We start from the raw sequence: 21,567 nt of genomic DNA on the forward strand, positions 1-21,567 counted from the left end.
TACATCCATAAAGGGCTTTTAACTTTTAAATAGACTTTTACGTACATTCTTTCCAGTGTTTATACAACTTACATATTTACTAAATTCTGATATTGATGATGAACTAGTGATGTAATAAGAAGGAGCAAATTTAGAGGCAAAAGATATGGGATTAAATCTTGCACTTAATAGTTATAAGACTTTGAATAAGTCTCTCAACCCCTCATTGTTTCCATAAAACAGGAATAGCAACAGGCCTACTTTATAAGGTTATTGTAAAGACTATATGAGATAATTATGCAAAGAGTACTTTGCTAACTATAAAGAGCTATATAATGACACCTAGATTTGTTAATATAATATATTATGAGTCGACGGTACTAGGTTAGATTTGTTAAAATCGCAGGATAAATTAGACAGGAAGGGTGAGATTCTTATACTCACTCTAATCATTTTTTGTAATACACACATTCATACACAGCCTAATACAGGGTAACTCTCTCTTTCTACTAAGTATAAAATACAGGTTCTAACCTTTTTGAGGATCTGATTTTTGCACGATACCATCAGCTATACCAAATAGGACATTGTTCCTCCTTAGCAAGATGGAGAAATCTAGAAGCAAAGGACAGAAAAAAATTAGAAATGCAAACTGCTGTAGATCAAAGGAGACATGCAGTGAAATTAGGTTTTTATCAGAGGAAACCAGCAGGCTAGTCACACAAACAAGGCTTCCCAAGGGCAGCAATTTGGTTGTTTTCAATTTCCAAGATCTTGCCTCAAGTTTTGTGGGTTCAGAACCCTGATTCTGTTAAACATGGAAAAGATTCTTAGAGGGCAGATATATAGTTCCTAAAACCCTGACGTATAAACTAGAATGTTAATTTATTAATTCACTGTGAGAAATATAACTGCCAGGTGAACTAAAATATTCATCGGTACACAACCAGGGCCATTTAACTCTAAAGGCTCACCTATATGGAAATTCAAATAAGAACCAGATTTCTTGGGCGGTGTGGAGCCAGAGGAAGGGGAGTTATCTGTCTGTATCAGAGGTTGGTAAACTTTTTCTTGCAAAGGCCAGATAAATGTTTTAGACTTTTCAGGTCAAATGGTCTCTGTCTCAACTCCTCAACTTTGCAGTTGCTGTAAGAAAGCAGCCACAGACAATACAGAAACAAATGGGTGTGGCTGTGTTCCAACAAAACTTTAATTTCAAAAACAGGCAACAGGTCAGATCAGGCTCACGGGCCATAGTTTGCCAATGCCTAATCTTAATGCATCAGGGTTTGATAGCCCCATAAGACCATGTCACAAGAGAACACAAAAAGCATTACAGGGACATTCAAGAAATTAAGTCCTTTACTTATAGCATTCCCTTTCCTGAGTGGTCCTGGATGTAACCTGCAATCAATTTTCTTTATAACCTCCCTTTTAGCGTATTTATCTACTGATAAACATTTTATTTTATTTTTTTGGATAATGTTACTATCTATAACCCTTTACCATCAAGTCAATTTCAACTCATAGCAATCCTATAGGACAGAGTACAACTGTCCCATAGGGTTTCCAAGGAGCGTATGGTGGATTCAAACTGCTGACCTTTTGGTTAGCAGCCGAGCTCTTAACCATTGTGGCGCCAGGGCAAGTGACTAAATGTCACTAACCCTTGTCATATAACTGATCACTGATGAACTCAGTCAGTTCTCTGTGTCTTGGCTCTGTCTGCAACCATATGATCACCACCACAGCTCTCTGCGGTTTAGGAGGTCTTGTAGTGCTTCTATCAGAAGCCTCCTCTCAAAGGCCAATGTCCAAAAAACCAAAAGCAAATGTAGACGAATCATTTTCTGCCTACCTCAAAACCCAGAAGCCTCTCTCCTGCAGGATTCCACCCTCCCTGAGGGCTGACACTGTCACATGCTTATGTGATATCCCCACACTGCCTAGGAGTACCTAGCAGAAGAAGCAACTTTCTCAATTTTTTAAAATTGACTTTTCAACAATTCTGAGTTTTTTATAAGATCCAGATTTCTAAGTACACAAGTCTACTTTTACACTTGTGGCATAACAACAATAAGGTAAAAACAATAAGCATGGTTCTCTTTCAGTGATAGGAACCCAAGCAAAAAATGTAAGGTGCTATGGGATGTAACAGTGACCATTTCAACCCTGGTACATTACAAATGGCTTGTATTTAAAGTGCAAGAAAGAAAAGATTAAGCCCAATATCCTACCATGAAAAAAGTAAATAATGAAGTTGATCTGACATCAGACAAAATTATGTTACCCAAATCAGAAAAATCTCTATTTACAAAGTGAAACATCACTGAATCATGCAAAGATTGGAGAATAGCGTTGTCAAAATTCATATTCCTGATTTAATCCTAGATTGTAGTAACCAGACATTCAATTTCACCTGGTCTGACCGACCTAAACATCTTCAACTACACATCCATACATACTTATTAAACATGGCCTTAGTATAAAACTGGAATTAGGAGACAAAGAGTCATTACAAAACAAAGAAACTTAAAAGTTATAAGCAAAAGAGGGTAGGACCATTTTGTTAAAACAAACTTTCATCTTGTTAACTTACAGAACCATGGCAGGAAAAGGGAACCAACTGCATGCTAGGTTGTGTGCTAGGCACTTTACAAACAACTTTTTATTAAAGTAAATAACATACCAAAAAGTACACAAGCCAGAAGAATAAAGCTCAGTGAACTTTACCAGTGTATAACCAGTCTCCAAACCCAGAAACAGATCATTACTAGTACCCAACCAGGACCTTCTGTGTTCCCTCCCGGTCACTTTTCTACCTAAGAGGAACCATTGTCTTGGCTTTTAACATCACAGATTAGTTTTGTTCTGAACTTTATATAACTGAAATTATACGTAGTACCCTTTTATATCCACTCCCTTCCACTCAACATTGTGAGATTCATCCATGGTATTTCTGTTAGGCAGTTTTATCTCTGTTACTTAAAGTATCCAACAATTCTGGCATTATTCTGGCATTATTGTTTCCATTTAGATTTTTTTTTTTTAAATCTGAGGTTCTTAAATTAAAGAGGTTAATTAAAGGATCCAAGGTCTCACAGCTACGAAATGAACAGGCTAAAATTAAAGGTTGTTTGATTCCGAAGTTCACGCTCTCTTTGGCTCCATTATGCCTGCCTTAAAAAAAAACAACTCAAATCCATTGCCATCGAGTCAATTCCAACTCATAGTGACCCTACAGGACAGAGAACTGCCCCATAGGGTTTCCGAGGAGTGGCTGGTGGATCCAAACTGCCAACCTTTTGGTTAGCAGCCAAACACTTAACCAATAGTTTAAAAACTAGACCATCCTTTCCCTACTTTAGCTATCACTGGCCATATATACATGTGTAGAAGCTTGGCAAATAGTTAAGTGGTATACAAATGTAAGAAATTATTATTTGAGCAAGGAAGGAGTTACCTAGGGCAGCAGCTTTCAAACTTAACATGACCGACAGACTTAAATACAGGCATTTTTACAATAATATGCGTTCCTGGAAATTTCACATTCTGTCAAAATTATGCACTAAAAAAAGAACTTGTAGGAAAAAACAGAGTTAAGAATAAACTACTAAAAACCTATGGAATTCAACATATCAAGGACTATGGTATCACCCCAAAGAATGTATGTTAGACATTCAATGTCAAGGTCTGATTCATTAATGATATTTTACATCCATAAAGGGCTTTTAACTTTTTTCAGACTTTTACATAGATTATTTCTAATGTTTTTTACAACTTGTACACGTATATGTTCACTGAATTCTCATACTGATGATGGACTTGAGCTTGATAAACTCCTTTGCGCACACACACACACACACACACACACACACACAGAGACAGAGATGGAACAAGGATTTGGTCATCAAGAAAAGGTCAAATTATAAACCAAAAGCAAAGAAGTTTCCTGAATAAACTGAGTGCTTCGAAGGCCAGCGTAGCAGGGGCAGGGGTTTGGGGACCATGGTTTCAGGGGACATCTAAGTCAACTGGCATAATAAAATCTATTAAGAATACATTCTGCATCCCACTTTGAAGAGTGGTATCTGGGGTCTTAAACGCTAGCAAGCAGCCATCTAAGATGCATCAATTGGTCTCAACCCACCTGGATCAAAGGAGAATGAAGAACACCAAGGACACAAGGTAATTACGAGCCCAAGAGACAGAAAGGGCCACATGAACCAGCGACTACATCATCCCGAGACCAGAAGAGCTAAATGGTGCCCAGCTACAACCAATGACTGCCCTGACAGGGAACACAACAGAAAACCCGAGGGAGCAGGAGAGCAGTGGGATGCAGACCCCAAATTCTCATAAGACCAGACTTAATGGTCTGACTGAGACTGGAAGGACCCTGGTGGTCATGGCCCCCAGACCTTCTGTTGGCCCAAGACAGGAACCATTCCCGAAGCCAACTCTTCAGACATGGATTGGACTGGACAATGGGTTGGAGAGGGATGCTGGTAAGGAGTGAGCTTCTTGGATCAGGTGGACACTTGAGACTATGTTGGCATCTCCTGCCTGGAGGGGAGATGAGAGGGTGGAGGGGGTTAGAAGCTGGCGAAAAGGACACGATAAGACAGAGTGGAGGGAGAGAGCAGGCTGTCTCATTAGGGGGAGAGTAATTGGGAGTGTGTAGCAAGGTGTATGTGGGTTTTTGTGTGAGAGACTGACTCGATTTGTAAACTTTCACTTAGAGCACAATAAAAATTATTTTAAAAAAAGGTCAAATTAGGCTTGACAAACTAAATAAAAAAAAGGAGTGCAATCCATTTTGCAATGATTTCCAACTAAAATGATAAAAAAAAATAAACTTTCAACGTGCAATGGAACAAACCTGTAGCTCTCCAGAACATTAAGCTTCTAAAAAAAAAAAAAAAAAGCTTCTAGGAATGACTTATTTCTCCAGGGTTCCCTGGAGTGAAGAGGTGAATGCATGTCACCATCTGCAGACAGGAGCCACTTAATAAAAGCTTTTCATACTGACAAAATGAAAATCTGAGGTCAGACTCATATGGCTTTGGGGACCAATAAGAGACCATTAACCCATTTACCATTTATTATCAGTTCACACACTGCCCAAGCAGACCTTTTGAAAAATGTATATACTATAAGGTACCAGAGATCTCAAAATCAACTTTATCCTATTAGACTGTAACAGGATATAACTGTACATAGAAAACTACACCTCCTTAGACATAGAGCCTTGAAAGTAGATTAAGCCCTCAACTACTTGGGCTATTGAGACAGGTACAAAAAGTTATCTGGGAAACCCTGGTGGTGTAGTGGTTAAGAGCTATGGCTGCTAACCAAAAAGCTGGCAGATCAAATCCACCAGGTGCTCCTCGGAAACCACATGCGGCAGTTCTACCCTGTCCTATAAGGTCGCTATGAGTCGAAATCGACTCGACAGCAACGGGTTTGGTTTTTTGTTTGTTTGTTTTGGTTTGACATAGTAATATTTATAAGCTATTCTATAAATGTCCCCAGATTCTCAACTTCCTATCTTAAAAAATAGTGAGTTATGAATTCTAAGCATTATCCGTGGTATTGTGTAAATCCTACAGAATTACAAACGGGGCAACCATGGTTTCTCTATACCAAAAAAAGAACCAGATCTGGCCTGGTTTATCCTATGTCACTGAGTAGTCACTTCCTTAGGGCTTCAGTATCCTCACCTGAAAATCAGGAGGTTAGGACTAAGTGTTCTCTTGTACTGTCTTCCCAGGCAGGTCCCAGATTTATTACAAACTAGCTGCAAGCATCTGTTTGCTCATCATCTACAAGTGTCTGAAGTTACGGATTCCTAGAAAATTCTATTACTGAAATAGGAGAATTTATCAAACGATAAGAGTTGTCTTCCTGAGAGCAACTCATGTTATTGCCGGACACTCATTTCTGGTCGGGAAGCTTTGCATCTACGTCTTTTCTTGTGACAGTAAGGCCACAGAGACTACCAAGAAGTTTCTAACGAAATGTGTCTTATGTGAACCTGAAACAGCAAAGCAATCTCAGGAAAGGGCTCTCTTCTCTAGGAAAATGACTTGGTAAAGAAGATAAGTAACTTTTGAAATATCCTATTCACCTAAGGCATGTCAATGACTTAAAAAATAATAACTTGGGGGTGGGGCAGGAAGAATATATAACAAGCATTCCAAACAGCTTAGGCATAAGAGTGGTACCATTTCCTAACAGTCATTCATTATTTACTAGGAACCTTCTTCATGCTAACTCCTGAGATTAATGCCTCTTTAAGCAAGTCAGAAAACCTTTGTATATAATCACAGAACCATCAGGGACCAAGGACAAGAAGAAAAAAAATATATGCAGTTTCACCTCATAAACGGTTGCTCAGCTTTTTTAGTTTATTTATTTCAGAAATTCAGCTTCTAGAACACCAGATGCCTTCCTTAATTTCTGACCCAGCAATTCATCCCTAATTAAATCTACTTTAATTTCTCTTCACTTTAAATCTCTGTAGTTCACTGGACCAGGATTAGTGGTAGACTTTATCTCAAAGAATAACTCGATATGTTAGCACTAGTCTAGAGAACTCCAGAAGTTTATTTCATAAAAATCAGTGATACGTGTTTAACCTGTGCAGTGTTAGCACAGAGCGGTGATTAAAAATATTTTTTCAACTCTGACACATCTAAGGAATGTGGCTCCCAAAAGGCACTTATTTTCAGCAAGGAGGTAGGATCAATGTGACGGGAAGGGAGGCTCCAGTGGATGAGGGTGTTTTGGAATCTCCAGGGTTATGTACATAATTTGAAAAAGTACCTCCCCGGGCCATATACTTCTCTGAAGCATGGTCCTTCCCCTGATCTAGGGTCTGGGGCAGTGTTGTCCATGGAAATATAATTCAAGCTACATTATAATTTTAAGTTTTCTAATAGCCATGTTTAAAAAGGAAACAGGTGAAAATAATTTTAATAATGTATTTTATTTAATTCAATAGCACATCAAAATCTTATCATTTTACCATGTAGTTATTATAAAAAATATTAAAGAAAATACATTCTTTTTTATACTAAGTCTTCAAAATCTGGTATGTATTTTATACTAATTGCATATCTCAATTCAGTTGCTAAATTTTCATCAGAAATACTTGATCTGTACTTCAATTTCATAAAATTTACAGCTGAAAAAGAAGATGCATGTACCGAAGTTGTTCCAAAATACTTTAAAATTTTCCAATACCTGAACTGAGGATCAGTTTTTAATTTTAAATGTAATTAAAATTAAATAAAATAAAAAATTCAGTTCCTCAATCACACTAACCAAACGGCTACCATATTAGACAACCTAGTTCTAGAGGCAACGAATCATAAAACTAAACATTAATTTCTTACTATGTGCCAAGCACTGCTCTAAGCGTTTTATGTATATTAAGTTGTTAAACTCTCACAATAACCGTGTAAGGTAGATATTATCGTTATCTTTGTTTTACTGATGAGGGAACCAATGAAGAGAGATGTCATAATTTGCTGAAGGTTACACAGTTACTAAATGGTAGAGCCGGGATTCAAAACAAGGTAATGTGACTCACTTCTTGTCGCTCAGCTTGAGGTTTTTCCAGGAAAACTGGGCTATTCAGTATGTCCTAGTAGTAAATGCATCTTTTGCCTATGTTTGGTTAAAGGCTCTCAGCATGGACTGATTTTCTCCATCACATTGACCTTTCTAGATTATATGTTAACATAAACTAGATCATATTATTCCCCTGCTGAAAATCGTTTTAAAGGTTTCCTATGGCACTTAAATCCAAGCACCTTACCCTGACCTACACAATAGTACATGATCTGACCCCTACCTACCTCTTCTACCTTATCCCCTGCTGCTCTCATCATTAACTTTGCTCCAGCCACACTGGCCTTCTCTGCTCCTGATCCAGGTCAATCTCCTTATTACCATAGGACCTGTACCTTCTTATCAGGTCTCAGATAAAACAGCACCTCCTAAGAGAACTCTTCCCTGAGCTAAAGTAGTTACCTAGGCCCTCTCTATCATAACACTCTTAATTCTCTACACAGCAGCTAGCACCATTTGATATTTTTCTTTTCTATTTATTGTCTCCCCAACTGGGGCCTTGTCTGTATTATTTATTCAGTACTATACCCTCAGCACTTGGAACAGTGCCTGGTATAGAGGAGGCACTCAATAAGTATTTTTGAATGAAATGAATGAATGCTAATCACGAAGGAAAAAAACAAGCACAAAATTAAAAAATAAAAATAAAGAAACAGGACTAGAACATACTGACTACTTTGTGAATTAAAAAAAATATATTTGGGTGGTTTGTAATTGAAACCTATAAGTTGATTCTTGAGGAAAAATAGTTGAGGATAATCTTTAAAAAAACAAAAACAAACTAGTCCTTTAGTATATATTAAGTCACCCTCAAACACAACATGATCATTACGCAAAGGTAATAATGGGATGGAATGAGTTGAGAGGCATAATCATGAACATAATTTAGTTTTTCTGAATACAGTCCTCACAGGGTTTATTAAGGAAACCATACCAGAAAGGCAAATTTTATTCAACGAAAACCCACTTAAAAAGGCAACCTCAGTCTTTTTACTGTTTATCATGATGTTGCTTATCGGTCTAGTTGTGAGGATTTTAATGCCTTAGTATGTGCTCATTTGTTGAAGTAGGGCTCCAGTCTTTACTATTGTACCACTGGCTCAAAAAAAAGACACTGTCTGATTTTCCACTTGAAAGTCTAGCAAGGTATTCAAATAAAAAAGGTGTAGTTACATTATGTTATTTTCTTTTAATGTTTGGAAAATCCCGAAATATGGGCCTTAATGTGAATATAAAATGTCTTAAACTTTCTGATTTCTTTCTGTTCTATTGGGGCAGAGTGGTAAAAGGAAAATGAAAGTGCCTCTTAAAATCCTAAACTTGGTTATAGTTACCGTGCTTGAATTACTGAAAACTCAACAAGAACAGAAGTTGAAACATAATATTGGCTGACATTTATACTCACCTCTTCTGAGAAGTCCATGTGTATATGTTATTTCATTTGATTTATCAAAACACCCAGTGAGAGATTAACACAATTCCCACTTTCCCAGTGAAGAAACTTCATAGAGAGAGTTTGTTAGAGAGTTAGGTGGTGGAACTGGGATTTGAAACCATCTAGGTCATGCTCTTTGCAGTGTACTATGTTGGGTTACTTCCTTGCACAGACCACTGAATAGCTTTGAAATTGGGTTCTCTCTACTCTCATTCCATCTTGTGTATGCAACCAGCGTAAACTTTCTAAAAAAAAAAATTTCCTCATGTTGCTCCTCGGTTTAAAACCTTTCACTGGATCCATGTAGCCTACAGGATGAAATCCACCAAAGTCCTTGGCATAGCATTCCAGGCCCTTTAAAACATAAATCTTTTAAGATCTGGCCTCTGACTACTTCTCTAGCCTCATCTCCTGTCCATCACCTTTTTCTCTTTACTGTCTCGCACTAAATTACTGTAAATGATTAGTAATCCAACACTCATCTGCACTCATCCCACTATACTTCTGAATAAACATGTCAACTTCAAACTCATCCTTCAAAATTTAACTCAGAAATCAATGAATCCCCTCTTCTTCAGCCTTCCTAGCTCTTCTCCCCAATCATTTCCTCTTTTGTGCTACATGTATATCTAGCTCATAGTCACAGCATTTAAACACCATATTATAATTATTTGTTTACATACCTTTTTTCCTTAGTTGATGGCGAAGCCCTAAAGGATGTTTTATTCATCTTTACATTCCTAGGGTCTAATACACTGCCTGGCAGTAGTAGGCATCAGATACATGTTTGTTGAGTTGAATTGAGTTTTACAAAATGCAAATGTTTCAAAGAAAAAAAAGGCCTAAAACCCTTGAACTGAACTGTATACAACAATGGTGGTTGCCCTGAAGGTCCCTGCTAGCACTCTGTGCCCCAGCTGGGCCTCCGGGAGGTTCATTACTTTCATATTACCACTGTGGCAATTTATTAATGAGCTCAGTGCAAGCAAGACCAATTGAAATGACAGTGCTGACAACATCTCTTATTTATCACTAGAGCTAGTCTCACTGGCAGTGCCATGGATATACCTTCTTCAATGCAAACCAGTATTTATAGAGTATCTTCTAAAAACCCGAACCAAACTTGTTGCCATCAAGTGATGGCATAGTGACGTATAGGACAGAGTAGAACTGCCCCATAGGGTTTCCAAGGAGTGGCTGGTGGATTTGAACTACTGACCTTTTGGTTAGCAGTCGAACTCTTTAACCACTGTGCCCCCAGGGTTCCAGAGTATCTCTTAAGAGACCTGTAAACACTGTGATTGGTACTAAGAGGAATCAAAAACAGTATAGATTTTTATTAACATAGGCAAAGGATATGTTCTTGAAAAATAACTGAAAATCTAAAAACACAGATGTCTACCAGAAGGAATGGTGAAGAGCTCGTTATATAATTCATCATCTGTGGGTCAGTTTCCCATCTTTGGGCTAACTGAAGCGGCACTGGGGCTCTCCCAGCTTCATCCTGATGGAGGCAGGAGTCAGAGCGTGCACAAGGAGGAAACCAGTTGCCAGGACTGGGCGTTCTGGCAGAAGGAGGGTCCGTGAAACTAAAGCTCCCAGTCCAGGGATTTGAAGGTCTTTGCTTTCATGGCTTCCGGGTACAAGAGCACCCTTGCAATGATTTAAGGCTGCTCTCCTGAGACAATAAAAACCTCAAAACCAAAACTGTTGCCGTCAGCTCGGTTCTGACTCACAGCAACCCTATAGGGCAGAGTAGAGCTGCCCCATAGCGCTTCCAAGGCTATAATCTTTACAGAAACAGACTGCCACATCTTTCTCCCAAAGAGCAGCTGGTGGGTTGAAACCGCCAACCTTTCGGTTAGCAGCTGAACACTTAACCACTGAGCCACTAGGGCTCTTTGCAATAACACAAAGTCAAGACAAAGTAAGTTTTATAGTGTGGCCAGATACATACACGGTGTAAGAGAGAGAGAGGGAGGGAGGGAGACAGATGGATAAAAGGAAATCTTGTTATATACTCACTGCCTTTCAGTGATGACTACAGTACCCCCAGGTAAGACTAATATATTTTCAGGACTTAATATGTATCAGGCACTGTGCTAAGTGCTTAACACTGATGATCTCATTCAACCATCGCCAAAACTCCATGAGGAAGAAAAGTAATTCAATAACTTCCTATTACACTACTCTAACCACTACACTAAACTTTCTCTTATGTACCATGACTGAATCCTAGGTGGCCCAGTATAAGGAACAGTAAAGGCCGACAATTTGAACCCACCCAGTGGCTCCACAGGAGAAAAGACATGGCAAATGTTATGCCAACTGACTAAGTTGTCCCCCAAGACTATGGTCCCAGGCCTTTTAACCCAGTAAAGCAATCCTGTGAGTTGTGTGGATATGTCTAGGCAGCCTCTTTAACTATGTGAACTGATTCTTAACAATTATAACCTTGGGATTTTTGTTTTCCCTTTTGTTATTATTGTTGAATAAATCAATGGCTGCTTACATTCCCTTCCCCACAACCCCTTGACTATTCTATCACTCCTCCTTTAGAGATCTAGGAGTCCAATGCATTCATGCTTTCTCCATAGTAACAGGATTATGTGGTTCCCTATGCTATATGATTTCAGGTGTGGTGCAATTAATTACTTTTGTGTGTGGCCTTTCTAGCCATTGGCGTGTAACTCCCAATCAGGTGATTGTGTGATAGGGTAATCGTGGCCCACCAAGGGGATTGGTCAGTTTTGCCTTAAACAAGAGCCAATTCCAGAGCAGAGAGAAGGAGCCCACTACCACCAAGGAAAGAGAGACCAGCAGGAGAGACCCAGAAGCAGAGAGCCAGCAGCAGGAGACAGCGGGGAAGGCTTCCCGACCCAGGAAAAGAGAAACGTGAGTGCCTTTGGGCAGAGACTGAGGGCCAGGGAGAGGCCTGCCTGTGAGCACAGCTGGGAAGAGGCTATCGTGATAGGAGAACTGTATCCCAAGTGTTCCTGAGCCTGAATTTTAACTTTTACTTCCCTAATAAACACCATAATTGTGAGTATGGTCTGTCAGTTCTCTTTGGCCATGGCAATGAATTATTGGACCCAGTGGAGTGCTGTGGGAGGGACGGTTGGTGTCAGAATTCGTAGAGATGGCAAAGAGAGGAAGCCTGTCTGACTTCTACCTCATAGGAATTGGCCTTGGGCTGTTGATCTTGGTTCTCCTTCCCCTTCTTGGGGTTAGAGGTCAGACACCTCCCCCACGCTGTTTTCACATCAGGTGTTGCAAAAATGTCTGTTCACAAAGACTGCTGTTGAATAAGATTCTAAATCATGGGTCTAGGCCTTTGGTAACTGGCTTTGTCATCCTTTGTTAAAATGAAAATTTATCAGTATTGTTACTTTTTAACCAGCAAACATTTACTTACATCTTAATTGGAGTATAACTATAAAACCATTTCCTTAGAATGTCTTATAATTGATAATTATTCCGTCTGTGCCCTCACTATTAAAGAGAAAAGATTGAAGATCAAATTCAGCATGCAAGACACATACTTGTTAATCAATTTTCTTTGTTAATTTCTCCCCGGGCGTTGGCATTTTTTTTTTTTTAAACATCTTATTGTACTTTAGGTGAAAGCCAACACAGCAAATTAGTTTCCCATTCAATAATTCATTGACAAAGTGTTCCGTGACGTTGGTTGCAATCCCCGCAATGTGTCAGCACTCTCCCCATGTCCACCCTGGGGTTCTTGTTTCCATTTGTCTGGTTTCCCTGCCCTTTCCTGCCTTCTCATCTTTGATTTTGGGCAAATGCTGCCTGTCTTTTTGTATAGTTGATTGTTCTAAGGAGCACATTCCTCACGAGTGTTATTGTTTTATAGGCCTCCTGTTTGGCTGAAGGCGATCTCTGGGAGTGGTTTCAGTTCCACATTAGAAGGCTGTCTTAGGGCTATAATCTCAGTGGTTCCTCCAGTCTCTATCAGACCAGTGAGACTGGTCTTTTCTATGATTCTGAATTTTGTTCTACATTTTTCTCCCACTCTAAGCGGGACCTTCTATTGTGTTCCTAGTCAGAGCCCTTGGTAGTGGTGGCTGGGCACCATCTAGTTCTTCTGCTCTCACCTTAGTGAAGGCTGTGGTTCATGTGGACCGTTAATCCTTTCCACTAGGTGCTTCCTTGAGTCTTTAGTTTTCGTTACTCTCCTTTGCTCCAGATGGAAACAGACCAATGTAGAACATTATCTTTATAAACCCTGTTGTGCCAGTTGACCTAGATGGCGCCCAAGACCACGGTCCTAAGCCTTCAATCCCAGTATCTGAGTCCCACAAGGTGTCTGGTTATATCTAAGAAGTTTCCATAACTGTGCCCCCTACGTGCTCTATTATATATATATAAATATACACGCAACATACATGCACAGAAGTATCCATAACCATACTTATTTGTGTGCACAGGTATACTCCCATATGGCCTCCCACACCTATTTGGCATGCATACCTATTTACGTATCAACTCACAAATCACTGTTTGTTATTATTGTTGTTGCAGGATTGTACATGTATTTACCATGTTGTTGTTAGGTGCCACTGAGTCAGCTGTACACAGGTACAACAGGACGAAACACTACCCAGACCTGTGCCACCCTCACAATCATTGTTATGCTTGAGCCCACTGTTGCAGCCACTGTGTCAACCCATCTCGTCGAGTGTCTTCCTCTTTTTTTGTTGGCCCTCTACTTTACCAAGCATGATGTCCTTCTCCAGGGACTGATCTCTCCTGACATGTCCAAAGTATGTGAGACGTAGTTTCTCCATCCTTGCTTCTAAGGAGGATTCTGGTTTTACTTCTTCCAAGACAGATCTGTTTGTTCTTTTGGCAGTCCATGGTATATTCAATATCCTTTGCCAACACAATTTAAAGGCATCAATTCTTCTTTGGTCTTCCTTATTCATCCTCCAGCTTTCACATGCTTATGAGATGCCTGACAACACCATGGCTTGAGTCAGGTGCACCTCAGTCTTCAAGGTGACATCTTTGCTCTTTAACGCTTTAAAGAGGTCTTTTGCAATAGATTTGCTCAATGCAATGCATCTTTTGACTTCTTAACTGCACTTCCATGGGTGTTGATTGTGGATCCAAGTAGAATGAAATCCATGACAACTTCAGGATTTTCTCCATTTATCATGATTTTGGCTTATGGTCCACTTGTGAGGATTTTTGTTTTCTGTATGTTGAGGTGAAATCCATATTGAAGGCTGTAGTCTTTCACCTTTGTCAGTAAGTGTTTCAAGTCCTCTTCACTTTCAGCAAGCAAGGTTGGGTCATTTGCATATTGCAGGTTGTTAATAAGTCTTCCTCCAATCCTGATGCCACAGTCTTCTTCATACAGTCCAGCTTCTCAGATTATTTGCTCAGCATACAGACTGAATAAGTATGGTGAAAGGATACAACCCTGACATACACTTTTCCTGACTTTAAGCCATGCAGTATCCCCTCATTCTGTTCAAAAGGTTGCCTCTTGGTCTATGTACAAGTTCCTCATGAACACAATGAAGTGTTCTGGAATTCCCATTCTTTGCAATGTTATCCATAATTTGTTATGATCCACACAGTCAAATTCCTTTGCATAGTCAATAAAACATAGGTAAACATCTTTCTGGTAGTCTCTGCTTTCAGCCAGGATCTGTATAACATCAGCAATGATATCCCTGGTTCCACATCCTCTTCTGAATCTGGCTTGAATTTCTGGCAGTTTCCTGACTGCTGCAACCCCTTTTAAATGATCTTCAGCAAAATTTTACTTGCATGTGATATTAATGATATTGCTCAATAATTCCCACATTTGTTTGGATCACCTTTCTTTGGAATACGCAAAAATATGGATCTCTTCCAGTCGGAAGCCATAAAGGGAAATGAAATTCTGATACACACTACAACATAGAAGAACCTTGAAAACATTACAATGAGTGAAATAAGTCAGTCACAAAAGGACAAATATTGTATTATCCCACTTGCATTAAATATCTGGAACAGACATATAGAGACAAAAGTTTATTGGTGGTTACCAGAGGCTAAGGGGAGGAGGGAATGGGAATTATTGCTGAAGGGGTACTTAGTTTCTGTTTGAGGGGGGATATAAAATTTTTGGAAATGGATGGTGGTGACAGTAGCACAACATGGTAAATATAAAAATGTCACTGAATTGTACACTTAAAATGGCAAAATGTTTGTTATATGTATTCTGCCACAACAACATTAAAAAACAAAACAAGAGATATGTGGAAGTTCTAATCCCCAGTACCTGTGAATTCGACCTTGTTTGGAAATAGTGTATTTGGAGATGTCATTAGTTAAATGAATATGAATACTGGAGTAGGGTGATTCCTAATCCAATATGCATGCTATCCTTACAAAAAGAGAAGAGACACAGGGACAAAGAGGGAAAACAACCTGTGAAGATGGAAGCAGATACTGGAGGGATGCATCTACAAGCCAAGGATTACCAGGAACCACCAGAAGTTAGGACGAGGCAAGGAGGGATCTTCTAGAGCCTTCAGAGAGAGTATGGCCCTGCCGAGACCTTGATTTTGAACTTCTAGCCTCCAGAACTGAGAGATAATACATTTCTGTTTTAAATCTAAAAAGTAATAATAATCTTGACTCTGATTCACTAAAGCATTTCATTCTTCTATTCAGGGATTCTTCTAGTTTGTCTACATTGTTTGGTAAGACAGGATATATTCACTCAACAAGTACGTAAATTCCTGCAAGAAACGTTGCCTCCTGTACTGATAAAGCCTCAGGATTATAATACTGCTTGTGGAGCGTGTACAAGCTGAAAACAGAAAGTGCATTAGGGTTGAAGTCAGGCAGGTCTGAATTTGAAACTGAGTCCTACCATTTATAAACTGCATTACCTTGGCCAAATATTCTGAGTCCCAGTTTCTGTATATATAAAATATATCTGTTGCTGTAGAGTCAAGTCTGACTCACAGCTCCCATACAGGACAGAGCAGAGCTTCCCTGTAGGGTTTCCAAGGCTGTAATCTTTATGGAAGGAGACTGCCACATCTTTTCCCACAGAGCAGCTGGTAGGTTCAAACTGTGGATTTTTCAGTTAGCAGCTAAGTGCTTAACCACTAGTCCACCAGGGCTCCTTAATATAAAACAGAGCTAATAATACCTACATGCAGGTAGGTGAGAATAACATATGTTTGCAAAAGCAGCTAGCGTTACGTGAGACAGGTACTTAATAATGGTTATTCCCTTTCTTTAGTATGATATACAGAGTAGGTCTACTTTAAATACATTCTAGAATAAGACAGGATATGTACAAACGAACAAAGTAGATGCTGATCGTTACTTTTGTATGTTGGATAAATGCATTCTGAGACTAAATTTCTCATGCCTTCGTGTTTTGTTTTTTTTTTTACTTGATGACAATGAGTTTTTGAGTACATGTCTGCTACACAGCAGCCACTCAAATATTTGATGATTCTTCCATCAGATTCGCCAGACCAAGAATCAGGAGAATCACAGTCTAGTTTCTGTGACCCTGGATAAACCGCTTCCCTTCTTTGGGCCTCAGTTTTTTCATTTGCAATATTAAATCCCTGGGTCATTGAGCTGATAGTCACAGAACTGGAGAGTGGAAACAGACCTTAGAGATCAGCTACTGGAACTCCCTCACCTAAATCAGAGCCAGTGAGCGACAGATGGGACTTGAATAAGGACCCCTAACCACCAAACCATAAGTCTTTCTACTATCAGGCTGCTTACAGAGTCTCTTTCACCTTCTCTTCTATGAAATATTGGAGGCTGAACTATTGATCTTTAGAATATCATCCAATTCTGAAAATCAACTAAATCAACAACAGCCTAAATTTCTATTTTTATTAAAAACAGGAAGTGTAGAAGAATAAACAAAACTGTCGTGTAATCCTAGTTAAGAGTCTCCAGGTGGTGCAAACAATTAAGTGCCGGGGTACCAACTGAAAGATTGGTGGGTTGAACCCACTCAAAGGCGCCTCAGAAGACAGGCCTGGCAATTTACTTCCAAAAGATCACAGCCATAGCCATTTGAAACCCTATGCAGAGCAGTTCTACTTAGAAACACATGGGGTTGCCATGAGTCAGAATCAACTCAACAGCAACTGGTTGATTTTTTTTAAAAAAGTCTATTAAATTTTATAAGTTTTTACACTCCTAAATTCATTGCTTCTGCAGTCTGAAATTGATCAAACATGCAATCAGGGTGCAATGATAGTTACCGGTGATTGGAATGCAAAAGCTGGAAACGAAGAAGGATCTGTAGTTGGAAAATACAACCTTGATGATAGAAATGATGCCAGAGATTGCATGACAGAATTTTGTGAGACCAATGACTTCTTCGTTGCAAACACCTTTTTTCACCAACATAAATGGCGACTATACACATGGACCTCAACAGATGAAAAACACAGGAATCAAATTGACTACATCTGTGGAAGGACACAATGGAAAAGCTCAATATCATCAGCCAGAACAAGACGAGGGGCCGATTGCAGAAGAGACCATGAATTGCTCATATGCAAGTTCAAGCTGAAACTGAAAAAAGTTAGAACAAGTCCACGAGAGCCAAAGTACGGCCTTGGGTATATTCCATCTGAATTTAGAGACCATCTCAAGAATAGATTTGATGCACTGAACACTAATGACCAAAGACCAGATGAGTTGTGGAATGACATCAAGGACATCATACATGAAGAAAGGAAAAGGTCATTAACAAGACAGGATGGAAGAAAAGGTCAAAGTGGATGTCAGAAAAGACTCTGAAGCTTGCTCTTGAATGTTGAGTAGCTAAAGCAAAAGGAAGAAATGATGACGTAAAAGAAATGAACAGAAGATTTCAGAGGGCTGCTCGAAAAGACTAAGTATTATAATGACATGTGCAAAGAGCTGAAGATAGAAAACCAAAAGGGAAAAACATGCTTGGCTAAAAGGACCCGGGCTAAAAGAACTGAAGAAAAAATTCAAGCCTTGAGTTGTGATAGTGAAGGATTCTATAGGGAAAATATTAAACGACGCAGGAAGCATCAAAAGAAGATGGAAGGAATATACAGAGTCATTACACCAAAAAGAACTGGTCAACATTCAATCATTTCGAGATGTAGCAGCATATGATCAGGAACTGACGGTACTGAAGGAAGAAGTCTAAGCTACACTGAAGGCACTGGTGAAAAACAAGGCTCTGGGAATTGACGGAATATCAATTGAGATGTTTCAACAAATGCATGCAGTGCTGGAAGTGCTCAGTCTTCTATGCCAAGAAATTTGGAAGACAGCTACCTGGCCAATCGACTGGAAGAGATCCATATTTATGCCTATTCCCCAGAAAAGTGATCCAACTAAATGTGGAAATTATCAAACAATATCATTAATATCACATGCAAGTAAAATTTCACTGAAGATCATTTAACAGCAGCTGCAGCAGTACATCAACAGGGAACTGCCAGAAATTCAGGCCGGATTCAGAAGAGGATGTGGAATCCTGGCTGAAAGCAGAGAATACCAGAAAGATGTTTACCTGTGTTTTATTGACTATGCTAAGGCATTCAACTCTGTGGATCATAACAAATTATGGACAACACTGCAAAGAATGGGAATTCCAGAACACTTAATTGTGCTCATGAGGAACCTGTACATAGACCAAGAGGCAGTCGTTCAAACAGAACAAGGGGATACTGCATGGTTTAAAGTCAGTAAAGGTGTACGTCAGGGTTGTATCCTTTCATCATAACTATTCAATCTGTATGCTGAGCGAATAATCTGAGAAGCTGGATGATATGAAGAATGTGGCATCAGGACTGGAGGAAGACTCATTAACAACCTGCAATATGCAAATGACCCAACCTTGCTTGCTGAAAGTGAAGAGGACTTGAAACACTTACTGACAAAGGTGAAAGACTACAGCCTTCAATATGGATTTCACCTCAACATACAGAAAACAAAAATCCTCACAAGTGGACCATAAACCAAAATCATGATAAATGGAGAAAATCCTGAAGTTGTCATGGATTTCATTCTACTTGGATCCACAATCAACACCCATGGAAGTGCAGTTAAGAAGTCAAAAGATGCATTGCATTGAGCAAATCTATTGCAAAAGACCTCTTTAAAGCGTTAAAGAGCAAAGATGTCACCTTGAAGACTGAGGTGCACCTGACTCAAGCCATGGTGTTGTCAGGCATCTCATAAGCATGTGAAAGCTGGAGGATGAATAAGGAAGACCAAAGAAGAATTGATGCCTTTAAATTGTGTTGGCAAAGAATACTGAATATACCATGGACTGCCAAAAGAACAAACAGACCTGTCTTGGAAAAAGTAAAACCAGAATGCTCCTTAGAAGAAGGATGGAGAGACTATGCTCACTTACTTTGGACATGCTGTCAGGAAGGATCAGACCTTAGAGAAGGACATCATGCTTGGTAATGTAAAGGGTCAAGAAAAAAGAAGACCCTCAAGGAGATGGACTGACACAGTGGCTGGAACAACAGGCTGAAGCATAACAATGACTGTGAGCAGAGCGCAGGACTGGGCAGTGTTTCCTTCTGTAGTACACGGGGTCGCTATGGGTAGGAACTGACTTGATGGCACCTAACAACAACAACAACAACAACAAATTCATTTAAAATTTTATTTCTTTAAAAAATAAATTTAATCCAGTCTGGAGACTTGCCAGAAGCCCCTTGAGGCAACTGCAGACACAGCAGGGCATCACAAAATCAGAGGTGGAAGTCTAAAGTTCTAAAACATCTAAGACAACTAGTTGTCTGCTCTCTTCTTAAATATCTCCAAGAACAAGTATGCCGGGTCTTATGTTTTCTATTATACTTTATAGGACCAAAAAAACCAAAACCAAACCCAGTCCCGTCGAGTCGATTCCAACTCATAGGACATAATGGCTAAAATAGCCTTTATGTCTATTATGCTTAAATGCCCCAGAGGAAAGTCAAAGTAAGCATAAGCGTAAAAAAATTATAATAGGAAAACACCGAGAGATGTGCCTATAAGCCAATGAGCAATAAACGTAACAATTAAAATGAATGTCCAATGTGTATATCCTCTAATTTGAAAAGCTACCAATTAACAGTAAATACTGAGGGGAAAAAATAATGCTGCAGCCCTTATATGCTTCAAATTTAAGGAAATTAGTACATGATGACTTGCAGCAGGACCAGAGGTTCACACAGCATGGGGGTCTTACAAAGGAGGTCATGGGAGGCCATGAGTCATTCTGGACGAAGCACAACATTTGGAATAAGAAGAACTTGTAAAGTCGTTGCTCTGACATATACTAGCCGTTTGACACTGGGCACAGTATTGAATCCATCTGCACCTCAGTTCTTATCAGAAATGGGGTTTATAATGATTTGGCATCCTAAATCATTATAAACCCCATTTCCTTCCATACTATGCAATTTAATTATTTATCCTTCCTCATCTCCTTGTCTCCCCTGTGCTACCTGCACTGTCCCTGAAACTCCTAGACAGTACTAGATACTAGCTCCTGGGGTGGACATCTACCACTATCATACCACTTACTACATTGAAATATAATTATCATTTTTGCCTCCTCCAGTAGGCTATGAATGCTTCCGCAGCACCAAGTATTTCCTATTTCTCTGTCTTCCAAGTGCCTAGCAGACAGTATATGTTCCAAAGAATGCCCCAATAAACTGCTGATAACTGAAACTATGATAATTCCGGAAACCCTGGTGGTGCCGTGGTTTAAGAGTTTGGCTGCAACCAAAAGGTCGGCGGTTCAGCTTCTTGGATACACTATGGGGCAGCTCTACTCTGTCCTATAGGGTCACTATGAGTTGGAATCGACTCTACGGCAATGGGTTTATGATACGTCCTACCAAGAAACAGTTAGAATTGATCTATCCTACAAAAACTTTTATTTAAGTGAAGTTTGTAAAGTTCCAAGGATTTGAGAGAAAGGACAGATTTTCACTCTTAACTTTTCAAAGGCAACAGTTTTTTCAAATTCTCATATTTTCCATCTCAGCCTCCATTCACGAATTACCTATGTTGAGCTTTTTTTAAGACATAGACTTGGTAAGTTTATACAACAACCCCAGAAAGCAGTAACCTCTCCCTCTATCTCTGAACTTCTATCATGTTTATGCAGTTTATGAAGTGTTTAACTTTATATTGCTTGTCTAAGAGTTAGCTAAATATGTGTCTTAGCTTTCCCTCCTAGACGGAGCTCCCTGGGAGAAAGGGCTATTCTTATTCAACTCTGAGTGATCAACTCTACGGTGAAAACAAGTGATTCATTCAACAATACTGAATGAATATACAATTTCTCTAAACCAGAAGCACCCCTCAGGAAGAAAAGTTTTCTTAAACAAACATGGGGAGAGGGATAGGAAAAGTGGCAAGAATGTTGAGGTTTAGTTTGAGACATATTAACTTTGAGGCACATCCAAGTAAAGCTATTTGTAGGTAGGTAAATAGATAATGTCTAACACTCAGGT

At 39.3% G+C, this 21,567-nt stretch overlaps 1 protein-coding gene across 6 annotated transcripts in view; it reads right to left on the reverse strand.

Moving 5' to 3' along the window:
• Positions 1-21,567, reverse strand: part of SCMH1 (Scm polycomb group protein homolog 1) — a 200,023-nt gene that overhangs the window by 166,248 nt on the left and 12,208 nt on the right. For 5 of the 6 annotated variants that reach the window (XM_049878954.1, XM_049878951.1, XM_049878948.1 and 2 more), the window contains one exon: positions 514-594. The exons of the other annotated variant lie outside the window; for it this stretch is intronic. The gene's annotated coding sequence lies outside the window, so the exon portion shown is untranslated. The remainder of the gene's footprint in view (positions 1-513; positions 595-21,567) is intronic. 6 annotated transcript variants of the gene reach the window in all.

Source organism: Elephas maximus, chromosome 3 (assembly GCF_024166365.1).
Source record: "Elephas maximus indicus isolate mEleMax1 chromosome 3, mEleMax1 primary haplotype, whole genome shotgun sequence".
In the NCBI taxonomy this organism is placed as follows: domain Eukaryota; kingdom Metazoa; phylum Chordata; class Mammalia; order Proboscidea; family Elephantidae; genus Elephas; species Elephas maximus.